Source organism: Sarcophilus harrisii, chromosome 6 (genome assembly GCF_902635505.1).
Source record: "Sarcophilus harrisii chromosome 6, mSarHar1.11, whole genome shotgun sequence".
In the NCBI taxonomy this organism is placed as follows: domain Eukaryota; kingdom Metazoa; phylum Chordata; class Mammalia; order Dasyuromorphia; family Dasyuridae; genus Sarcophilus; species Sarcophilus harrisii.
This window is the reverse complement of record NC_045431.1, coordinates 168,031,555-168,040,751: the sequence shown is the minus strand read 5'-3', so window position 1 is coordinate 168,040,751 and position 9,197 is coordinate 168,031,555. Positions and strand designations below refer to the sequence as shown.

General features: G+C 33.4%; 1 protein-coding gene across 3 annotated transcripts in view; it reads right to left on the bottom strand.

Annotated features, from left to right (window-relative positions):
* Positions 1 to 272: 272 nt before the first annotated feature.
* ANKRD50 (ankyrin repeat domain 50) overlaps positions 273 to 9,197 on the bottom strand; it is a 69,804-nt gene continuing 60,879 nt past the window's right edge. For all 3 annotated transcript variants that reach the window (XM_031942969.1, XM_031942968.1, XM_031942967.1), the window contains exon 5: positions 273 to 3,445. The gene's annotated coding sequence lies outside the window, so the exon portion shown is untranslated. The remainder of the gene's footprint in view (positions 3,446 to 9,197) is intronic.

Here is a 9,197-nt window from a genome sequence, read left to right as displayed (position 1 = left end):
CTTGAATCCCTGAAATTATGAAGTAGCAATATAGATAATCAGATAAAGTTTAGGATGTATAACAGAGATATTTAAGATATTATTGGACAAGCAGAAATCCTGCTTCAATTGTCTTTTTCAGTATCTTTCTCTGTCTTCATTTTTCCCATTGGCAAAATGTTAACATTGTTATTTTGGTATTTAAAATGCAAAATAATTTAAGCATATTTTATAGAGAATTTAATACTTAATTCTAAAGCTGGCCTAAAAAGTGAAATGAAAACAAAAAAATATTCACTGCAAAGCAAATATATTTATTATGTACTTTCATATACATAAGGATTTTTGCTTAATATAATACAAGGAATAAAATAAAAATCTTACAATGTGAAATTCAATGTACATTATAGGCTATTTACAACCCAAAGCCAGGGATAAAAGAAATTAAAAAAAATAGTTTGCAAACTAAGTTTGCTGAAAAGTGTGAGTGGAGGATCTTAAACATAAACAAACAACATTTGCATAGCAGAAACAATATTGAGAAAAGTAATAGCTTGATCTTTTGAGTTAATAACACTTTCAGTAAGAACTAGGGAAAGAGAAGACTAAAGGTATCATTACTGTCCTTTGCTACTCTTTTTGCTTTGATACGTTTTCCTCCAAAATCTTTCTCTACATGTATACAGATGTTAAATGTTTTCAACACAATTCTTTACAGCTTCCCCCATTATCACCCTTTAAGGATAATGGAAAGATATATAAATAAGATGATAGAGAAGCAACTGCAGAGATAATTTCAAGAACGTCAGAACACTCTGGAACAATTATTTTACTTTGTTTTGTAAGGTGGAACAGAGTTCCCAGTGGCCATGCCATTCAGTCACACAAACATACCTGCTCTGACACCCTTACCAGAGGTCATATTGTATTGCAAAAAGAGAATTTATACAAACATCTGTAGGAAAACTTGCTTTTGGAAAATCATACCTTTAAACAGGTCTTTTTTGGTTGTTTTTAGGTTACTGACTGTGAAGTTCCTACCAACAGTTTCAAGTGTAAATAGTATGGATAGGAAAACATTCAACTCTGAAAAACAAGCCTTTGTGAAATTAATCATATTCTTTGCCCTCTGGCCACAAGGTGCATTTTTTGTAACAAATAGAATAAAATTAAATAAATAGAATCCAAATAACTCAAGGATAATAGAAAATTGGCAGCTTTTAGGGTTCTCTTTCTAAAGAAAAATACACCTAATAAAAAGAGCTCCATCTTCTAAAATCTTGTAATGTACTAAGCTTGAGAAGTGAGTCAAGTCTGTGCTAATACTAAGATGTGTTCATATTTACTTAAGGAACCATTAATACTCTTAAGGCTATTTTGTAAGAGTTTTGTTTATTTTATAAATGTCCCATAGGGACAAGAAATTCAGTACTTGAAACATTCACATTAGATTTATCAATATTGCCATGTCACCTTAACAAATTATCCTGCATTTCTGATTATTAAAGAATTATAACTGATGTAATAAGTTAAATAAAATGAGCTGCACTGATTTAGAAATGACTTTTAAAATAAGATTCAAGGGGAAGTATTAACTAATTAAACAGTTCCATGGCCTTGAATATTCAATATGTCACATGTACATGTATGAAGATGACTCTGCTGAAAATGGACTTTTTGTTTTCATGGTAGTGATGATGAATTTGTGCTAGCTCAGCCATATTCTTGCCTGTCTGCTCACTGACCAACAAACAGCACACATCTTGACAAATGGAAAGCCAGAGATTGAAGCTGGTGATCACAAAAGTGTTTGCTTGTGCAAGGTTAAATAGCCCATACCAGGATCAAAATCATGCACCTGGCTTTCACCATGACCGTGTCCTAACTAGTTAAGCTAATGTCACCAAGAAAAATATACATACACACATCGGTTAGCTCAACTGGCTTAAAAGTATTAATACTCATTAAGCCAAAATTGTAAGTTTTAAACTTACAGGGTATGATTACCTTTCCTATGTTTCATGATCACACAGTGATCTTGGCAGCTGTCTCAGCAATGTACAGAGAAATGGGAAAAGTATATGGAATTTATCATCACTACTAACCAAAGAACTGACATCTAGTCCTAAGGTTGGTCAGTCTGCAGTATTATCTATGAAGAATGGCTTGTTACATTCATCTTATCATGGCCTAGTAAACAAAGCCCTGGATCTGAAGTCAGGAAGCCTATAGTTTCTAATTCTACCTCAGAAACCTAACTAGCTGTGTGACCTAAAGCAAGTCACTTAATTCCATGGGCCCCTGACTCCTCATCTGGAAGAAGATGAGTTGAACTTAATGAACTATAAAGTCCCTTTCAGCTCTAATTCTATGATATTATGATTTCAAGAATCAACAAGTTAAAAGTCAATACAAAAAATGTTTGTGAAGCTATTTGGTTTATGATGAATTATAGGATAGAAACAGTTGAGATACATGACTTTAGAATTAACATTTTGGGGAAATGCTATTTAATTTGCAAAGAATAATTAAGATAGTGGTTAATGAACTGTCTGTTCAAGCAAGAAGTGCAGTTTTAATTTTATAGATAGATGCCTTTCACACTACATACAGATACCTGAAGCACGGATTTGGCCCTGAGAATTTTCATGCCTTAAGAATGGTATACAACATTGGGAGTGGAATGACTAGTGGAAGGTTAAAGGGTGATCCAACAAATGAAACAGCACTCTGATCTGCTTGCTTTTTTGTTTTCTGATGCCCTTAAACATAGATGAGAGGAATTGTGAGGGGAAATTTATAGTTAATTATTTAAACAGTTCCTTGGATTGCTTAAGAATAATTAGGTTATCCTTATCAATTAAATTTTTCTTTACCTACCCTGTGGCATTTAAGTGTAATCTTGCTTTTATCCAATGAGCAATAAAATACAGAGAACATGTGGTGGGGCTTATCAACTAATGTAAAATTTGCTTTTCTTGAAAAAAAATTAATGCGAGAAATAAACCTTACATTACAAGAATGCAAATGTTATTTGATCTGTATGTCTAAGTTTCTTTTGCCACAAAAAAAATTAAATAAAATAAAACAAACTAAATACAAGGAACACTTGACTGTGGCACATGCACATTTATCAAATCTTGAATTATTAATTCCAAATTGCTTACTCAAAATGTTTTTCAGCTTGTCTCAGGGAAATACAGTCAATATGTATCTGCATTTAAGGAAAAAAAGTGCTTATTCTGTGTAGTGAATACAAAGTACACAAAATAAAATTTTGAAGCACAGAGGATTACACTGAGAAGGCAGCCTTAAAATGTAGGCACGTTACAGTAATGAAGATAACTGTACTGCAGAGATCACAGTCTTCATTTCTCCAGCTGTTCAACAGGTATTATATGCTTTTGTCCCAGGCAGCTGATGAACCATGCTAGTAACAAATGTCTCTGTTTCACAGAAATGGCAACTGGGTACAAACAAATGAAAAAGCATAGATAATTAATTTTGGCATTTAAAAAGTACACTCACATTTAACATCATGCAAGCATAATATTTTTTAATATCACAAAAGCAAAAACAGGATTAAACAAGTATAACTGCTAAATTGGCTACATATTAGCCAACTGACTTTTTGCAGAAATTTAAGTAATTTAGAATTTAATTTTAATTTAATTTTAAATTAAAATTTAAGTAATTAAGAAATTTAAGTTCAGTCCGTAAATATTTTGCATCTTGAAACACTGATGGCATTTGCAAAGGAGTCTTTAAATAGTGGTAAAAGTTTATCATTGGATTTTAACTCCATTAAAAAATCTTGTTAAATATTCCTTAACACTACATTAAAGTTATGAGAGAGGACTATCTATTGCTGGAAGTTGTGCACACCTAGTCATAACAATCTTTCCACTTATTCATTCCACTGGGCAGCCTGAATTCCAATGATAGTATGAGAGGCCTTCAACCCTTATGAATGAATAAAAATTGAGATGTAATCAAAAAAGGAAAAGAGTATAAGAGTTATAGGAACAAAATATCCTTGATAAAAGTAAATTTTTAGAAAACTGCACAAAAATAGATATGCAGGACACTTGTTCTTAATGCAAAACTATGTTGATAAAATCTTGTCCTTCCTCCTCCCTTCATTTACCATGTAGGATTACAAAAAAAAAAAAAAAAAAAAAAAAAAAAAATTAATTGGTAGATTGACTTACTCTAACCATACTTTCTAATACAAATGTTGATCTCTTTTGCCAATCTATACACATTTTCCTTTGCCCTAGACACTACAAATTTTATTCCTCAAGCTGAGCATTAGCTTTTTCTTCTACTCAGACATTTTTAATGACATTCAATTTTTTTTTAATATCTTTAAGATAAACTATCTAAGTTTGCTAAAAACTAAAGAATTTCCTTTGCAAAATTTTTTCCTCCCTTTTTTTCTTCTCTTTCCTAGATGCTCACAACCAACAAAGTTTATATATATATGTATATATATATATATATATATATGAGAAGCACTAGAGAACTATAAGTCGCAAATGAAACCAACAATCTAGTAATATTATTAAGTGATTTACATTCTATCACTGGGGAGGGAACTATATAGAAGGGAGATACAGTATACAGTGAAAGTCCCTATGATCTTTTCCTCTGATTGGTCAGTTCTTAAAATTTCCATTTCAAGAAGGGGCCAGGCTCAGGCTCTGCTCACTCTTCCACCAAGAGGACCAAAATTTGGCTTTCAGATCTAACACTCATTTGTCATTTGGCCTCAAATATTAAGTTACTTTAAAACTTTCAATATCTCAGTTTACTCAATTCAACAGTGGGAACTCAATGAAAATGAAAAGTCTGCTACAAAAGTCTAGGAGAAAGGTGATGAGACACTGAAATAAGATGCCTGTGATGTGAAAGGATGAAATGCAAAAATGACAGTGTTTGGAAATTGGTTTGATATGGGGAGGTAGGGCAGGATAAGTAGAAGAATTATGTATATTGCAAACTTAATGACTAAAAAATGGCAATGTCCTATACAAAAACAGGGAACTTTGGGTGATTTGCAAATGAAGATAACGAGTTCTGTTCTGGACATGAACTTAGCGATTCCTATTATACATCTACATGGATCTCTAACATGCATGTAGAGATAAGAAGTCCAGAGATATGAAGTAAGATGAGAGAAAGATGTGATCTGGGACTCATTTGCATTGTAACCACAGTGGAACACACAGGAATTACTAAGGTCAAAAGAGAAATCTCAGAAGAAAAAGAGGCTGAGGACAGAGCACTACGGTACACTGACAACGAAAACAGAAAATGATTCTGCAAGATCCTTTTGCTAGTTTTTCTCTCATGAAATATGTTGTAAAATGACCTTCAGTAATTTTAAGTAGGCAAAAAGACTAACATTACCACAAATTCCATCAAAAATTTTTGTTCCTAGGGTATTTGTTCCCAGGAGAACACAGAAGATGATTTAGTCAGTAAACAATTGATTTACTTGCCAAATTAACAATAATGTTTATATAATATATAAATGTAAACAATAATAGCCAAAGGCAGCGCCATATAACAATACATATAACTTAGTAAAACATTAGAGCAGCATAGTGGAAGATTGTGAATAATATTATCTCACGGTATTGCAAGAAAAAGTTAGAAGCCAGCCTCTCCTCCCACCCCCCCCAAAAAAAAAATACATAAAAAAGGCTTGACAGGAGACCTAACCAACTTTTATCATCCGTCAGGCATTCAAATCCAAAACTGGCAGGTCATTCAAAGGAAAGAAAATCAAACAATTGTGTTTTATAATGACCTACTTTCATCATCAATGACAATAAAAAGTTCACATTTGGATCTTAATACTCCTTGTTGTTGCTGTTGTCTGTGCTACATTCTAGAAGAGGACCAATCAGGGAAGTGATGCCATGACATGTGAGTGAGTTGGATTTAAAAGAGGGAATGCTGGGCAAGGTCACTTGACTCACTTTCTCCTCTAGAGCCATCTGGGTGCAGTGGCAAGACATAGGTTTTTACATACTTCTCATAGAACCGTAAACCAAAAGGAATGTCAGGGGATTATCTAATCCAATCTTATTATATAACTGAGAAAACTTAAGCTCAGGGAACTTAAGTGACTTGTCAAGATGATACAGATAGCATATCAAAGGTGAGATTTAACCCAGGTCCTAGAACTTATTTAATATTTGCTGTCCTACAAAGCAAACTGAAATAGTATTCAGAAGATCAAGTGGCCAGATCAGAGCATATACTCGTGGAAGAGAGTTCATGTTGGAGGAATTATAATTTTGGAAGAATTGAATAAATGTTTACCAAAATATCACAGGCACTGTGCTAAACTCTAATGATAGTAGGAATGAAATCATCCTTACTCTCAAGGAGTTTACATTTTAAAAAGGGAATAATTATTTACAATAAGTTAATGTATAAGTATACATAGAATCAATACAAAAAGATCAATATAAATAACTACACAACATTTAAATAAAAGGTAGCTTGAAAGTTTGGGTAGTAGCAGATAAGAGGAACCAAGAAAAGCTCCATATACAAGACAGTACTTGAGGGCATTGTCTTTGAGGCAAAGGGAGAAAAGATCACATTCCAGGCATAGAGGATGGTGAGTATAAAGACACAAAGATAAAAGATGAAATGTCCTGTAAAAATTAGAGAAAGCCAACTCTGCTAGATTTCCTGGAAAGTATGTGTCAGGTAGTAAATGACTATAAAAGTTCAACAGAAGAGTTTTTATTTGAACCTAGAGACAATATGGAAGTACTGATCAATTGAAAGAGGGAGCAACATGGTCAAATTTGAACTTAATGAAAATCACTTTTGCAAAGTGTGAAAGACAGTCTGGAGGCAGACAGACCAACCAATCAGGAGGGTGTAACAATCATCTGTGCGGAAGTGAAGACCATCTAAATGAATACAGCAGCTGAGAGAGAAAAAGGAATAAATATAAGACTTGTAGAAATATAAATGGTTAAGATTTGGCAACTAACTACAGATGTGGAAGGAAAAGTAAAGAATAATATCAATGTTACAATCCTGGAATGACATACCTTGAGCAGAAATAGGACAATCTGGTAGAAAGACAGATTTGCCAAGAAAAAAGTTTAATGCTAACATATGTTGAGTAAATCTCTGGGACATCCAGTTTGACAATAAGAGAGATAGGGGCTGAATCTATAGATCTGGGAAATAGCTCCATAGAACTGATACCTAAACCCAGGAGAGTTAACAGGATCAATAAGAAAAAAGACCCAGAGCAGAGCCCTGTGATACATGGATACATGCAGAATACAGAAGTTAATACTGCAAAGGAATCTGAGAGAGTGTTCAGAAAGGTAGAAGAATCAGGTGACAGCAATGTCATGAAAACCCAAAGAGATTAGCATATCCAGGAGGCAAAGGTAGTCAGTGTCAAATACAAGTGAGAGGTTAAGAAGGTTTAAGAAAATCAGAATGGGGAAAAAGTCACACACAAAATTAATACCCTCAAAAAACATTCAAGAAGACATAAATAACAATTAACACATTTATTACATATATATCAAGTTTATCTTGTACAAAAAATGGTTTCCACAATCAGTGTCTGTCACAGTGAGTACTTCATGAATTACTGTTGTGTCCAACTCTTTGCAATCCCATTTGGGATTTTCTTGGCAGAGACATTGGAGTTGCCATTTCCTTCTCCACCTCATTTTACAGATGAGAAAACTAAAACAGGGGGAAGTGATTTGCCCAGGGTCACACAGTTATTAAGTGTCCAAGGACAGATTTGAAATCTGGAAGATCTCGGCTGAGCACTCTAGCCATTGAATGATTAAAAGATGCAGACAACTAGTCTTAAAACTTCTCACCCCCAAATATTTTTCCATGTATATATAAAAATATACAATATTTTTTGACAAATTATAGATAAAACTGTTAAAATATCCTCTCATTTTTGCATGAAAAAAGATTCCTTATACAAAGTGAGGTCCTCCAGATGCTCTATTCTTAAATTATATTCATTCACTCAATAAAACTTTAGTAGGATCTACTTTGTGCCAAGCATTGGGCTAAGCATTGTGAATATAGAGAGGCAAAAAGATGGTCCTTTCCCTCAAAGAGTTTTCAATTTAATGGGGAAGACAACATGCAAAAATTTTTATAAAGCTATATATAGAATAAATAGAAAATTATTAAAATAGAGAAAGTACTGAAATTAAGAGGGCTCTCTGTAGAATATGGCATTTGAATTAGTACTTAAAGGAAGACAAGGACATCAATAGTCAGAGTAGGATCAAGGATGGGGAATAAGAATAAGAGATGAAGTGTTTGTTCACAGAATAGCAAGATTTCATCAAGCCTCAAAACATTACAGGGCATTCATAATAAATGTTATGATTTAATAAAATCCATGTTTCAAAAGAAATTGGCTAAATAATTTAAACAAGAAAAACTATTTGGATGAAAAGTATTATTGACCAGATAGTGGTATTCTTGTATATCTATTGTACTGGGACAGGAATTGGAGATGAGCAGTGAGGCCCAAGAATGCACAGGTAGTAGAGAATGAGTGATCCTGATTTAGTGCTTCTAATGATCCAAAAGTACATTGCAACACACACACACAGACATACATGCACATATGCATGGATACAGAGATATTTTTAATACATTCTCCAAGTAATGCTAGCTAGCTTTTTATGATATGATTGGTAATCTGGAAAGACTAGTCTCCAATGAATCAAATCAGTATTGTACCTGACCTAAAGAAGAATGGAAAGATACATGGTGAGCACATGTAGACTGAAATATATTTTAAACAAAACCCATATGCTATAAAGTGGTATAAGGAATATAATGAAGCAGAAGTATGGTAAGAAAAGGAAGTAGCCTTATCATTAAATGAGAACCTAAGAAATAACAGATGAACAATGTTAAGTGTTGCAATAGCATTTACTTCATCAGAGCTAGATGAAGTCCTCTGGTAAGCTGGATATATTCTCTACATGGGATCCATGGGGAGGAGGGGAGAAAGAAACATTGATAAGAATTACAAAAGATGAGAAGGCATCCCTAGGGATAATCAGATCTGGTTATGTGGTGACCTGCCTAGAGTCACCACATAGTGACTATTAGTAACTGCCAAAAGCAGTATTTAACCCAAGTCTTCTTAATTCCAAATCCAGCATTCTATCCACTACACC